Genomic DNA, 16,581 nt, shown 5'->3' with positions numbered 1-16,581 from the left:
GGAGCAATTTTACCAAGAGCGCGACAATATCCCATGTCCAGAGAAGCTGATGAAGGGATCGCAAAGACAATTTTCGCCATGATGGAACAGGGTATCTTAGTGACATCAGAATCACCTTGCAACACAGTGATTTACCCCGTCAAGAAATCAAAGGGAGGGTCTTGGCGGTTGATCCAAGATTTAAAGGCATTAAACGATATTGTTGAGGCCGAGTTCCCTCTAGTCCCTAACCCATCTACAATTCTATGCAGCATACCCACTGAGGCCAAATATTTCACGGTGATCGATTTGAAAAATGCATTTTTTTCAATCCCGTTGCACTGTGATTCGCAAGACCTGACGTCATTTACTTTCAGACAAATGTGTCTAAAAAGCACGAGATTACCACAGGGGTATTGTGAGTCTCCGTCTATCTTCAATAGAGTCCTGCAAATGGACCTAAGCAATATTGCAGTAGACAGTGTTGTCTTGCATTATGTAGATGCCATTCTGATCTGCAGCACCACTGAAGAGCAATGCAGGCGTGACTCTGTCCAGCTACTGCCTATACTGGCTGAGAAAGGATATAAGGTTGACAAGGAGAAGTTGCAATACTGTCAACAAGAGGTACTTGTTAGGCAGAAACCTGTGCAGTTCCCTTAGGGACCACTGCAAAAAGTTTAAGACTACAGGAGTAAGCAGTAAACCCAATTGGTAGCAGTCTGTACCACCCAGATTTACAGGGTAGCTGTGGCTGAGCAGTCAGACTTCTCTCAAGAAGAGTTAGGCAGTATATAGAGTATACACAATAGGGCTAAAAATACAGTAGCACAAGCAAACACTGACCAGAGCTTTGGTATAAAATATATAATTATTTATTTAAAAACACACTTGTAAAAATACACTGGCACTAATATGTCAAGCAAGGTCAAACACAGTCACTATAAGTATATACACCTCCCTAGTTAATTATTCGACAAGTCTAGGTTAAGGCACCTGTCATGATGCCTACCCCCGGGCATCTGGATCACGCCCATCAGCCCCGGGAGCAGGCATCCAGACATTTACAAAAACCCCAGCAGCCCCAGCTAGAGGCTGTCTGGGTTCAGTCCTGGCGCCGTAGGCACCAGGCTCATAATAAAAATCAGTCCTGGCGCCATAGGCGCCAGGCTCATAGACATTACTTACCTCATGCAGACCATGCTGCAAATAAATCCAAGCCAACGTGAGGCCTGGATGGGACTATTTTACTACAGCGACTATTTTTTACACGGGTGTGGTCCTGGGGAACTTCTTTCCTGGGACTACTTTGGAGGCTATTTAAACCACGCCCGAACAGCAGCACATGCTTCGTGTTATTCTGCATCCAGCAGCGTGACTCTCACCGTGCCTGCAGCCAGCATCCAGTCTTCTGCCACGCCCGCGTGCCTGCAGCCAGCATCCAGTCTTCTGCCACGCCCGCCTCGAATCCGGAGCTCCTAAAATAAAGAGGAAGAAAAGGACAAGGTTAGAAAACTAACTTATTTCAAATTCCTCACCTGATTCCGGATCCATTTCATCTCGCGACCTGGAAAGTACATCAGTCCTGCACGCGTCGCTTCGCCAGCTCCAGCACGGCACCATACTCACCAGTTCTCACAGCATCTTTCGATCCGGCACTGTCTCCATCATTTCAGCGCCGTACTCCGGCACCTAGGGGCACAAGAATAACAGGGTGAGCCAAGGGAATCAACAAATACCTCTTACCACCATAGACTTACCTGATTTACCACCGGTGGTATTATTCTCCATATCTTCATATGCCGCATCTTTAAAGAGGGAGAAAAACAACACGTTAACGCATGCAATAGTTACCGGACAGCGTTGGGTAACACAGACTCTTACCTGAACGCCAGCAGCAGCTACGAGACCTTCTTCTCACGAACTCAGTTGCAACTTAAGGAAGGAAGGGGACAATAGTGAACATCGGGCACATTGAACTCTTTGAACTTGATACTTACCAATCCCGTATGGGACTTCAGAGTCAATGCTTACCGGAACTCTCCCAACGCCTTCAAACCAGTGAAGTAACTGGTATCTACGCCCCCCTGCAAGACACGCAGGATGGAGAGCTCATCTTTTACAAACTTAAGGTGAGGTTACTAAGGGGATATCGGAGGTGATTAGTGGGGGAGAGCGAGAACAGTTGGGAGGCCATCACTAAAACCCACAGGTGGCTAATCCCTGTCTCCACTTGCAGGAAAATACTTCTTCGGGTCCAGCAGACAAGACTAGGCGGGCCAGTCCAGACAGTCATCTCTGCACTACGCATCACGTTGATGGAGACCGCAGCTGTCCGGGTCCGATCGACACCCATGTGGGGTCCAGGTGAGCGTAACAGAACACAAAGCCTTTCCAAAAATACCCACCCGGGTGTTATGGAAACCGACCAACTGACCCAATTATTGGGGGATCTTAGGGCGGAAGTACATGCCGCTCACCAAGAGACTAATGCCCTCAGGGGAGAACTGATTGTCTCAAAGGAGCGCACTGATGATCTGGCTAGGCAACTACTGCAAAACCAAGCTGGGCAAACGCCCCTACCTGGATATGGGGGAAACCCAACCCCCGTTTCATCAAGCAATCCTGTGCAAGTGGTTTTACCAGGAAATATTCCGTTAGCTCCACCCGAACGCTTTGCTGGGGACCCCAAAAGGTTCGCCGTGTTTATGACCCAATGTCGCTTGCACTTTTTATGCAGACTGGGAGCCTTTCCAAATGACTAAGCCAAAGTAGTCTTTGTATTGTCATATCTTAGTGGCAGCGCAGCGGATTGGTCCATTCCGTTAGTCAACCAGGATGATCCTCTTCTCCGAGATTTTCAGGGTTTTCAAAGGAGCATGGAAAAACTATTCGCCAGACACTCACAGGGTCAAGCCCTGAACAACAAACTTTTATCCTTACAACAGGGTAACCAGGATCTGCTAACCTATATTGCAACCTTCAATAGTTTGGTGGTGGAAACCGGGTGGCCGGAGGAAAAACGACTTACATTGTTTCATCGTGGACTTCGGGGAGAACTCAAAGATGTCTTGGCTCAAGTTGTGAACCCACCTCAGTATTGCACAGAATTTATAGACTTAGTGGTCCAGCTAGACCACCGATTTCAGAACCGAAAGACTGATCAAGCTAAATTCGAGAATCGGGTATTGGTTAAACCCAACGTTGCCCCCAAAGGACCAGATGCATCTGAACCTATGCAGATTGTGGGGGTTAAAGGACCCTTAACTCAAAAGGAAAGAGAAAGAAGACGACAGATGCAGTTGTGTCTGTACTGTGGAACCTCAGGACATTTTCTACGGGATTGCCCTACAAAACCACCCAAGAAGGTGGTAGGAGTTGCTGATAAAAGCCACATAGAGCCTGATTCGGGAAACAACCACGCCCGACAAGCGTAGAGGTCCGCTTGCCGAGCTTAAAGAAGGACACTCAGACCTCGCATCTGATCATCCCAATGGTCCTACTTGATCCCAGGCAGCCATCACGTATGCACGCAGTAAGGGCATACATAGATAGCGGGGCCGTAGGAAACTATATGGACCACAAATTGGTGTCAAGGATGAATCTACCTCTTTGCAAAAAGACCACTTTAGATGTCATCACCACAGTTGATGGAACTCAGATTGCCTCGGGCCTGTAACTCATTCCACTACAGAGATGACACTGTTGAGTCAAGATGGGCATCGAGAGACTATTGTGTTTGATCTAATCAAAGCCCCGCAGTTCCAGATAATACTGGGGATGCCATGGTTGGAAACACATAATCCTTGTATAGAATGGCGAGAGAAGAGAATAACCTTCCCGGATTGTGCACACACCTGTTACCCGGAGAAAACTTTGAACAAAGGCCTGGCTACAGTCGTTAACCCAATCGTGCAGTTACGTCAGGAATACCAAGAATTTCAGGATGTTTTTCAAAAAGAACAGGCCAATACATTACCTCCTCACAGATCATACGATTGTCAAATCGACCTCCTACCCGGTGCACAACCCCCATGCAGTAGAATCTACGCCCTCACAGAACCTGAAAATCTTCACCTACGGCAATACTTGGACCAATACCTTGCTAATGGCTTTATTCGTCCTTCCAAGTCTCCTGCATCCCCAGCTTTATTCTTCGTGCCAAAAAAGGAAGGTGACCTTAGAATGTGCATAGATTACCGTGCATTAAATCAGATTACGGTAAAAAACCGATACCCATTGCCTCTGACCCCCGAATTACTAGACCAAGTAAAGGATGCTTGTATCTACACTAAGTTAGATCTCCGAGGGGCATATCATCTGGTACGTGTCAAGAATGGCGACAAATGGAAGACTGCCTTTCGCACCAAGTACGGATTATTCGAATATCAGGTGATGCCCTTCGGGTTGTGCAATGCACCAGCAGCCTGTTTTTATGAACAATGTCCTTCGTGAACTCATTGACGTCTGTGTCGTCGTATACATAGATGATATTCTAGTGTACTCCTCCTCAGAATCAGAGCATGTTAATCACGTGTGTGCAGTCCTTGAGAAACTACGCCAGCACAAGTTATATGCAAAATTAGAAAAATGTGTTTTTCATGCTACGGAAGTTGAATTTCTTGGATTTATCCTGACTCCAAAGGAAGTCCAAATGGACTCTCGAAAGGTGGACGCAATTCTCAAGTGGCCATCACCCAGTTCAGTCAAAGGGGTACAAAGCATGCTCGGATTTGCTAATTTCTACTGCAGATTCATTCCGGACTTCTCCCATGTTGTACACCCCATCACAGCACTTTTGCGGAAAAAAAAACGCTTCTTGTGGACCGAAGAGGCTGAAAAGGCCTTCCAAGAGCTGAAAGCGAAATTCACATCAGCACCTGTCTTAAAGCATCCACGCCCTGAGCTTCCATACACAGTAGAAACTGATGCATCCAGTATAGCCATGGGAGCTGTCCTGTCCCAGAAGGATCCTGAAACCGGTCAACTTCACCCAGTAGCATTTTGGTCCAGAAAGTTCTCAGCACCTGAGTTAAATTATGCGATTACCGATAAAGAGCTATTAGCTATCAAATCCGCATTTAAGGCTTGGCGGCACTACCTTCTTGGTGCCAGGCATACCATTACCGTAATCACTGATCACCGGAACCTGCAGTATTTAAAAACAGCCAAAGCCCAATCATCGCGACAACTTCAATGGGCATTGTTCTTTGCCGAATTCGATTTCGTGATCACTTATCGACCAGGCCGCAAAAATGGTAAAGCAGATGCCTTATCCCGAATAGGGATGGGAGAAGCATATGCAAACCCGGAACCGGTGCCAATAATTCCCGAGCAAAGAATTCTTGGCATAACTACTCTACAGACACTAGAAGATATTCATTCAAAAATCCAACAACTCTTCGATCCAGCAACCCTGCAGGACTGGGTAAAGAAAGGCTCGGACTACTCAGTCGTCAATGACCTACCTTACTATCAAGGACGACTATTTCTACCACACAAGGAAAAACAAGAACTAGTCATCTCCAATTGCCATGACACCCTGATGGAAGGGAACCCAGGTATCGCAAAAACTGAAGCGAAAATTAAGAGACAGTTCTGGTGGCCCACTTGGCGAAAAGACGTAAAGTCATTTGTGATGTCTTGTGGGATTTGCGCCCAAAACAAAAGCCAGAAGAAAAAACCTGCTGGCCTTTTACAACCTTTGGATATTGCACCTACACCATGGCACACCTTGTCTTTAGACTTTATTACAGATCTACCTCCATGTAATGGATTTAACACCATCCTAGTTATTGTGGATCTTTTTTCCAAGATGGCCCACTTTATTCCTTTAAAAGGATTACCTTCCGCTTCAATTTTGGCCAAGGAGTTCCTCGAAAACATTGTTCGAATAAACGGATTTCCTTCCATATTGGTCTCTGACCGAGGCAATCGAATCATTTCACAATTTTGGAAGAAATGTTGTCAATTGGCGAAAATCGACGTGAGGTTATCAACCAGTCACCATCCCCAGACCGATGGTCAGACGGAGAGGACCAACCAGACCCTTGAACAGTACCTACGTTGCATGCTGCACCAGACCGAAAGCAATTGGAAGGATATTTTATGGATTTCCGAATATGCATACAATAACTCAGTACATTCTGGAACCGGACAAAGCCCCTTCTATACCATATACGGACATCGCCCTCGAACCTCAGAACTCGATTCGCTTCAGCACTTTGAAATGCCTGCAGTTAGTCATTTACACTCTACTATTACACAAGCCTTTAAGGAGGCAACAGAAAATTTGAAACAAGCGAAAGAGAAATATAAGAAAAATGCTGATCAACATAGAAGCGATGCTCCACGATATCAGATTGGGGATCAAGTTTGGCTGGCTACAAAACACATACCTCTAAAAGGAACTCGGACTTTTAATCCTAGGTATTTGGGACCTTACACTATTAAGGCCATTATCAACCCGGTGGCCGTCAAGTTGGAATTACCCTCTAATATGCGGATCCATCCTGTCTTTCATGTTTCACTTCTGAAACCAGTTCAACCCGGGACAAGACTTGCCAAACCACCTGACCCCATCCTAATAGATGGAGAACCTGAATTCGAGGTAAAGAATATCCTGGACTCTAAGTTGGTTAAATCAAGACTTTTTTATTTAATCGACTGGAAAGGTTACGGACCACAGGAAAGGTCATGGGAGCCTAGTGACCACGTTCATGCACCTCGGTTGGTGAAGAAATTCCATCGGAACTTCCCAGACAAACCAGGGCCAAGGAGAAGAACAACTTTAGGAGGGGCCTTGGGGGGGAGTGCTGTCATGATGCCTACCCCCGGGCATCTGGATCAAGCCCATCAGCCCCGGGAGCAGGCATCCAGACATTTACAAAATCCCCAGCAGCCCCAGCTAGGGCTGTCTGGGTTCAGCCCTGGCACCGTAGGCACCAGGCTCATAATAAAAATCAGTCCTGGTGCCATAGGCGCCAGGCTCATAGACATTACTTACCTCATGCAGACCATGAATATAAATCCAAGCCAACGTGAGGCCTGGATGAGACTATTTTACTACAGGTACTATTTTTTACTCGGGTGTGGTCCTGGGGAACTTCTTTCCTGGGACTACTTTGAAGGCTATTTAAACCACGCCCGAACAGCAGCACATGCTTCGTGTTATTCTGCATCCAGCAGCATGACTCTCACCGTGCCTGCAGCCAGCATCCAGTCTTCTGCCACGCCCGCGTGCCTGCAGCCAGCATTCAGTCTTCTGCCACGCCCGCCTCGAATCCGGAGCTCCTAGAATAAAGAGGAAGAAAAGGACAAGGTTAGAAAACAAACTTATTTCAAATTCCTCACCTGATTCCGGATCCATTTCATCTCCCGACCTGGAAAGTACATCAGTCCTGCACACGTCGCTTCGCCAGCTCCAGCACGGCGCCATACTCACCAGTTCTCACAGCATCTTTCGATCCGGCACTGTCTCCATCATTTCTTCGCCGTACTCCGGCACCTAGGGGCACAAGAATAACAAGGTGAGCCAAGGGAATCAACAAATACCTCTTACCACCATAGACTTACCTGATTTACCAACGGCGGTATTATTCTCCATATCTTCATATGTAAAGAGGGAGAAAAACAACACGTTAACGCATGCAATAGTTACCGGACAGCGTTGGGTAACACAGACTCTTACCTGAACGCCAGCAGCAGCTAAGAGACCTTCTTCTCACAAACTCAGTTGCAACTTAAGGAAGGAAGGGGACAATAGTGAACATCGGGCACATTGAACTCTTTGAACTTGATACTTACCAATCCCGTCTGGGACTTCAGAGTCAATGCTTACCGGAACTCTCCCAACGCCTTCAAACCAGTGAAGTAACTGGTATCTACGCGCACCTGCAAGACACGCAGGATGGAGAGCTCATCTTTTACAAACTTAATGTGAGGTTACTAAGGGGATATCGGAGGTGATTAGTGGGGGAGAGCGAGAACAGTTGGGAGGCCATCACTAAAACCCACAGGTGGCTAATCCCTGTCTCCACTTGAAGGAAAATACTTCTTCGGGTCCAGCAGACAAGAGTAGGCGGGCCAGTCCAGACAGTCATCTCTGCACTACGCATCATGTTGACGGAGACTGCATCTGTCCGGGTCCGATCCACACCCCTGTGGGGTCCAGGTGAGCGTAACAACACCACTTATTTAGCAAAACAGAGGTGAGCGCGTAACCGTAGATGGCACTCCAATAATTTGTTTAAAAAGGAGAGAAACGGCAGAATAGGAAAAACACACAGTACCAACACTTTTAAGAAACCACAGCAAGTCAAGAAAGGCAGGGTCTACTGTAGAGCAAAAAGTTCATAGGCCAGGCCCACTCTTGGAGAGAGCAAGGCGGAATGCGCCCAAAATCACACAGTGGAAATGCACTCAAAGTCTTTGCAGAAAAGTCAAAAGAGGTTGGATCAAGTCAGAAAGGTAATGTTAGTAGGTCCGAGGTCACCCCAGGATAGAGAGTCAAGGATTTACGGGACACCTTGGACAGTCTGTTGCAAAGGAGACCAGGCGGGACACAGTACCTGAAATGGTGAGAAAGCTCCAGCGGGGGCAGTTGTTCCTGGCAGCAGGTGCAAGTCAGGGCTTCGTCCAGGGTAAGAGAAGATCTCGAAGTGGAGGAAAGCTGGAGGTTGTTGCACTGCCAGGGAAGAAATCAGCCGCAGAGTTTCACGGTTAAAAGGTACGACCCGTTTATTCGCGGTAGTGCTGAAGCGTGGCTATCCGGCTGCCGGGGTGCTTGGCACCGGCGATTCCACCACGAGACGATCCAGGAAGGCGAAAAAGGCAAACTGGTTGGTCCCACCAGCTCAAAGGGAAGAAGACTCTCCTGGAAGACGATCTCCTCTGTCGTCGGGGAAGTGGTGAGTTCGTACAACAGGGCTCCACCGGTGGTGTCGTCATTGTCGATGGCTCAGCTTCTCCCCTCTTCAGATTCTTTACATCCTGTGGCGACGTCTGAAGTTCCAGTCCCCAAAGCCCTGCTTTTATGCAGCAAAACCCCCATTCATCAGCCTAGCTGTCACTCAAACATGCTAAGTGGTGAGCCGGGCGGATCACCACTGGGCCAATCACACAAGAGTGCGACTTGAGTTGCCAAGGCAACTCAGTCCAGGGTGCCTAATCCCCCTCCCACACATCCTGTTGACCCCAGACAGAGTGGCACTATTTGGAGGGCTTCTGTGGAGAAGCCCGCCAAAAAAGTGGAACAAAGGGCTCGACTTGGGTTAGAGTTTCAGAGGCGAACACAAACGCCATTTTAAAACTGAGTCCTGGCAAAACGACCCAACCGGGGAATAACTATTAAATAAATAACCCGGCGGTATCTTTAACATTGCACCAAAAAGTGGTGTGTTTAAAATGAATGAGAAAATCCCATAGGATATATTCTGGTGAAATATTTTGTGTGGTATCCACTGCCACCAGCCAGAAACTCGACAAGGGGGGACTGGACAGTGCCCCCTTGGAAAACAGACCCAGGGGCAATCGAATTACCCCTACCAGTACTTCCACAATATCATGGTTTGCACTGGTTCTGTTCACAATTTGAGACTAGTAAAGCCAATGGTGAGACAGTAGTCAGTCCCAGGGTATGCAGTCTATGTTTGGGGGTCACTGTGACACCCCTGTGTTACTGCACTGAGGGTGCTGTGTAACACACATACCAAAAACACATGAAGCCCTATGGAGTAAAAGACCCCATAGCCCATAAAACACATTACATAGTCAAAGGACTTTCTCAAATCATGCCTAAGAGTGGGAGAAAAAGAGTCTCACTCTTAGCAGGAGAAATAAATAAACCCCAAAAATCCAGAAAAGATGCTGGGGGACTCACTAGGTTTGGGAAATTAGCCTTAACAGAGAATTCTCCCTAACAGTACTGTACATAGGCCAGCTAATCTCCCACGATGGGAAAAAGATAACCCCAGAAAGAGCTGAAGCTATCATGAACAAGGCTAAGCCGCTCATGATAAAACAAATGCAGAGCTTCCTAGGCCTGTGCAATTATGTCAGAGCATGGGTCTTCGATTACAGCTTGTGTACCAAGCCCTTGCTTCAGGCTTTGAAGAAAGCCCAGGCGACAAAGGAAACAGCCGAATGGACTGCGACAATGGAAAAGGGGTTTGCAGAACTCAAAGGGGCGATTTATAAGGCCCCAGTTTTAGGGATTCCAAATTATGCAGAGGAATTCTACCTGTTTTCACATACTGATGGTAATTTTATGACGGCAGTACTCGCTCAACGAACTTCACTAGGGTATAAGCCCCTAGCGTATTACAGGAGGAGTCTGGACCCGGTTATGAGAGGCCACTTCCCATGCGAACAAAATCTCACTGCCGCCGCATTTACCATCGAGAAGGCATCATCCATAGTGATGGGGTGCTCCATGACTTTGAATGTCGAGTACTCATTATTCGCCATACTAGAAAAACCGAAGGGAACGCTGACATCTCAGAGAGCATCCGCTTATGAGGTGATTATCTCTAACCCATCGATCAAAATAGTTAGATGTAAATCCAGCCACGTTCATAGCTGAGCCAGTCACAGAGGGAGAACCTATACATGACTGTACAAACTACGAGGAATTCTATGATGAAATCCCCAGGGTAAAAGAAAATGCCCTGGCAGATGGTGAGATTGTGTTCATTGACGGTTCTTCGAGAATTGATCAAGAAGACGGACAAAGATGTACAGGTGTTGCTGTAATAAAACACATGGCAAATGGAGAATTCCAAGTACTCGTTAGTGCACGAATACCATCTCATTATTCAGCAGAGGCTGCAGAATTATTGGTGTTGATACTCGCCATTGAGAATCATGCAGACCAGGAAGTAATGGTGTACAGTGACTCCGCCTATGTGACGTCCACAGTGCATGCAGGTCTGGCGCGCTGGAAAAGGAGGGGCTACCTCCGAGCAGACGGCACGCCAATACAGCACGCAGCCTTATTGTACCGGCTCATTAAGGCACTACAGCTCTGAGTGGGCATAGCGGTCGTGGAATGCGCCGCCTCACCAAAGGGACGGATTTCATGTCACGTGGAAATCATGAAGCAGACACGGAAGCCAAGCATATGGCATCCAAGACTGAACCGATCATGGATGTGGAAGTGGCACGCACCCATGAAAGGATTATGGTAGCACGAGCCACACCTGAGGCCTATAGCAGTATGGGGCAGACTCAGTTAATGGAGCTACAAGGGGAGGCACCTCAGGAGGAGAAGAAATTGTGGAAACATTGAGGGTGCTCCTTAAGCCCCTCTGACGGATTATGGAGGCAGGACAGCACTGGTAAACCAGTAATGCCTGTCGCCCTACTAAAAATAGTATTGGAGCAATTGCACTACCCTATACATATGACAAAAGAAAATCTCGTTGCAACGCTCGCAGAAGACTGGTTTACACTGAATTTAGCAGAGCATGTTGCATTTTTTATGATGAACTGCATTATCTGCCAGCAGTTCACCGCTGGGCACACATTGAAAGTAGTGAGAGGATTATCCCCCGGCCCAATGGGCCATTCCAGCACTTGCATATCGATTATGTCGACATGGTTCAAGTGTGCAATGGGTACAGGGATTTAATTGTGGTGGTGTGTCCATTCTCTAGATGGATAGAAGCAGGTCCCTGTACACACCCAGACGCTACCTGTGCTGCCAAATTTCTGGTGAGGGAGGTGTTCCTTAGATGGGGGGTGTGTGAGGTAATGAGGTCAGATAACGGGGCTCACTTTGTCAATTCAGTGTTCGAGCAGATCAGCTTGTTGCTTGGTATAAAGCACAAGTTCTCGTCGGCGTATCATCCGGAGGGGAATTGCATATGTGAACAGCTCAACAGCTTGTTAAAGGAGAGGATAGCCAAGCTGAAACTCACATTGAAAAGAAAATTGATGGCTGAACTGTATACCCCTGGCATTGTATGCACTTCGGAACCAACCAGGCTCTTACCATCATCTCACGCCGCACAAGATAGTCACAGGCAGAAGGATGATGACCCCTCTTACCCCCCGAGATAGAGCTAGATGTGATGCCCAGCCAACGAGAGAGGTCTTGGGGACAGAGATGCAGGATTACTTGAACTGTATGGCATCCAGCATCTCTGTCATTTCAGGTCAGCTGCAGTGACGGCGAAAAGGGTGCAGCACAGTACAAAATACAACAGGAAGTACTGAAACAGGCGCCGTGCAAGGTTTATGTGCGCCTCTCGTCTTCCCTGGTGATGCTGTACTTATAAGGAATTTCACAAGAAAGAGGTGGGATGAGCCACGATTTAATGGTCCTTTCATCGTGGAGGACTGCACTTCGTCAGCCGTCAAGCTTCAAGGAAGGAGGGCGTGGCTCTTCCTAAATTACATTAAACCATACATAGGGGAGAACCCTCCAACTGCATCTAACCACGAAGAAACCATAGACAACGGGGAAGAACCTCAGCACGTGCAGACAAGATCCATGGCGACGCATGAGCAGCAAAATAAAGGCAAGAGAACTCTGTTTAAAATTGTGGCCTTTTAACCGAAGATTTCCTAAGCTCAGAAAAGGATGATAAACAACAATAATCCGGACACTCTGTGCACCAAAGTTGCAGGGTAAAGAGAAGTGCATCCAAAACCACAACAAAGTTGATAAACGGAACTTTTGAAATACAGACTGCAAAAAAGATATTCTCTGAGAGCGTAACACAGTGTTCTGAGGCAACCAGTGTCAAGACTTTGTTCACAGAACTTATGGTATCCCCCAACAGAGACCTCAAGTGGGATGTGCTCACACACTTCCATCTGATGGTGATATCATATCTGTCACTCATAGGGAGAGAAACCAGTATCACAGACTTTATTCAAGATCCTGCCAACAAGGAAGTAATCCGGCAACTGCTGACCGTCATCGCGGAGGCTCTTGCCGAGCTACCCGAGCACAGTGAAGAGGACACAAATGCTTCCACCACCGGTAGACATTGATGAACTCACCTTCATACTGTTCTTCCAAATAATAGAGAAGTGCCCGGCACTTATTGGAAGAACCACGGACACACGCACGTTTATCAGAGACCCAAGGAACTTAGCACAACTGAACCAGCTGTGGACTAAACTAAATAACCTGGTGGCAATCCAGGCAACAGAAAAGTGCAGTGACTGTTCAAGTCAAAAGAAAAGCTTGTAATCAGGACTCAGCAAAACAGGACAAATGTCCCTGTCACCCGAGGACACCCCGCTGGCGCACAACATCCTGTTCAGACTGGTCACAGACTATCCAGAAATGGTGGGAAGGCCTACTGATGTTGACGTCATCACCTTCCTCAGAGATCCAGCCAATGTCCAACACATGGGCACACTCGCCACGGCATCAAGTAGAGCTATCCAACTTCCAGCGAGAATACCTTAGGAGGTTCCAATGAGACTTTCCGCCGTGGGACAGATCGTGGAAACAGAGAGTCAGTGCTTTATCTTTCCGCCGTGGGACAGATCGTGGAGACAGAAAGTCAGTGCTTTATCTTTTCGCCGTGGGACAGATCGTGGAGACTGAAAGTCTGTGCTTTTTCTTTCTGCCGTGGGACAGATCGAGAAGAGTGGAAAACGAGAACTCCACCATCGTGTTTTTTCTTTTTTCTTTTTCTATTTTTTCCTATTTTTATTTTTGTTTTGTATTTTTCATGTTCACTTTCACTTTCATTTTTATTTTTATTTTTATTTTTACAACATTTTATTTTTGTGTGATTTTTGGCTGCTCCATCTTTTCATTCCTCTGTATTGAACAGGTCCCAGCATGTCCTCAGGACCAAGACAAATTTGAGGAGTGCACTGGGATTTTACCTATTGTATATATGCATAATAAATGTGACGTGCCAAAGATGCTAGCCTAACCTTTTTCCATAGTCTAGCAAGGGAACTGTACCCCTCACCCAGAGACAACTGTCATCAACCGCAACAGGGGGGGACACTCAAAAAGCACTCATCACTTTAGTAATTCACGAACTCTGGAGTAACGAAATCGGAGTAAGAAAAAGGAGTAAATGCTGAAAATAGACTTATGTTCGACATGGGGGCCCTGAACAGTAACTTGTTTTTACCACCAGCAGAGGGGCGCCCCCGCTTCCCTGGAAGAAAATGCTGCCAATTATCTTATAGATCTATTATGTGTATATGCATAGTAATTATCATTGTGTTTCTGTCATTGACCATCAGAACTGCATTTTTTATCGGTGCACGAAGCGCCCCAATTTCAGTGCACCCACCTGATAATGAACGCCTGGGTCCCACGAAAGCACCCAGACCCTATATAGTTATCCCAGTTCCAAGAAAACCTGATGATGAAGTAAACGAACTAAAATTGAATGTAATTACAGGTGATTTGCACACATTTAAGGTAACAAATGAAGAAGGAAACTGGAGACAGAGTCAGAACGGAATGAATGAAAATGTAGCACTGACCACGGCACGTGCTCACACACTGAATGCACACGAACAAGGGCAAGTGTCAATGGCTACTGTGCCACAAACGAAGGCAACAGAGAAAACGAGACTGCCTGCCGAACAACCAGTTCTAGAAAACAGTAGCAGTAATCAAGAAGCACCAAAGGAGAAACCAAAGAGAGATGGCATAGCAACATCCCTCAAAGGGACAGAAGTAGCTACAAAGGAACTCACAGAAAAAACCCAAATGCTGATAGATTATTTGTCCCCATTCATAGTTAGAGTAAAGAAACTGCACAAGGAGATGGAAAAAAGAGCTACAGAGACTATAACGACGAGCATGCCAGCTCTAATATAAGGAACAAGCACCAGGCCCACGACACAGCCACGTGTTTGGGAGTCGGTGAGTCAATGGTGGCTAGAGAACATCTACGAAAGATTACAAAAGCAAAAGAAAAGAAACGCAAAACCTTCTCCTACCACAGCGATACAGGTAATGAAACCTGCTCCTCAGACAAGCATGCCCGAGAATCCTCAAGCAAGAAAGAGTCATATAGAAGTATTTAGAGACGTGGTTATAACTAACTACAAAAGGACGTTGAGGATCAAGAGAAACCCACATGAAGACAACAATGAACTACATGATTAACTGGACAGCACAGCCCATCTCGGAAACAACATATGGTACCAACACATGAAGGAAGTAGGACGAAGGAATCAGAAGGAGAATGTTTCGTCTGTGCACTCCTACCGTACAGCATGGGAAAATCCAAGATCTGTTCAGCTGTTGAAACACCAGGGGACAGTTTATGGGAAGAGATGCTTCGCTGATATGGGCCACCGAAAAGGACTACCCAGATGAAGATGGCTACGTCCAGGACATTAAGACAAGAAATAGGGCGAATACCAGTAATCACGTGATCAGATACAAGAATCCTGACGTCAAAGGATCAGGAACATGATGGGTAATAAACCCGAGATTGAACATTCAAGGAAAAACTGCAAAAGAGGCACAAATCTGGAAGAACAGGGGCCAAATGCAGATCTGAGGAACAGTAGTTTCCCCAAACGGATGGGATGAAGGAGTAGTAATCTGCCGAGCATGGATGGTCCTCGGAGCCTGCAAGGAAGCAATAGAGAACTCACAGAGGTTATGCAAATCTCTATGGCCAAAGTTGGTCAAGTTGCTAACATGGGTCGAAGACAGAGGAGGACCCCTGCAAATAGTACTACTGGAAAGCCCGAAACTATGCTTCAGAAGTAATGGCACAAGAAAGATGGGAGAGAATGCAAACTGCGGACGAATCTTTGAAGCCCCAGGAATGACACAAGGAACCGCAGTTATTATGGACCATTACTGGCCGTGTGGATCCGAGGCATATATAAGACTACCGAAGAACTGGGGAGGCATATGCACACTGGTCAATGTCCACGTCCCCGCACTAGTGATCCCAAAAAATGACCTGAATTTGGGCAGTTTCCCGAAAGCAGATGCTCATCTAAGAAAAAGTAGATCTGTGGAACTGGCATCCAGGATAAAGAGAGAAAATTACTTTTCTACCAAATCAGAAGAGGCATTCCATTGTCACGACCCCCCAGGGGCTACTTTACCTGGACTATTTTGTTGGGGCTATTTAAACCACACCCAAGCAAGACAACACGCTTCGCGTTACTTTGCAGCTTGCAACGTGACGCTCACTGTGTCCAGCTATTCCCTCGAACCTCAGAGAAGCAGAACCTGCAAGGAGACAAAAGGAACATCTTTAGCAGCAGCATCTTACCTGCAGTCTTCATCTTTAAACACTCGCAGCTACTGAGAACAGCTTCCTCGAATCTGCACGCCTCCCGGACAGAACGACCTGAAAGAGGAAGATAGAGGCAACATTAAAGAAAGCAGTAGAGACATTTACAAATTATGAACTGCTCAAAAGGCTTATCTGGCTGGTCCCCTCTCGGCTGGCACCGCTCCGGACATTCCACTTGTGTTGAAGAACACCGCGACCTACAAGGAAGGAAAACACAGGTTAGCAAAGGCAAGACTTCGCAGCGCTGCGCATAGCGCTTACTTACCACATCATAGCACTCTTAATGCGCCATCATTTACCAGCGGGGCTCAACCAAGCCAGTTCGCCGCGCTGAAGCTCTGCATAC

This window comes from Ambystoma mexicanum, chromosome 2p (genome assembly GCF_040938575.1).
Source record: "Ambystoma mexicanum isolate Mex_15411 chromosome 2p, UKY_AmexF1_1, whole genome shotgun sequence".
NCBI lineage: Eukaryota > Metazoa > Chordata > Amphibia > Caudata > Ambystomatidae > Ambystoma > Ambystoma mexicanum.
Note: the sequence above shows the minus strand (reverse complement) of the source record.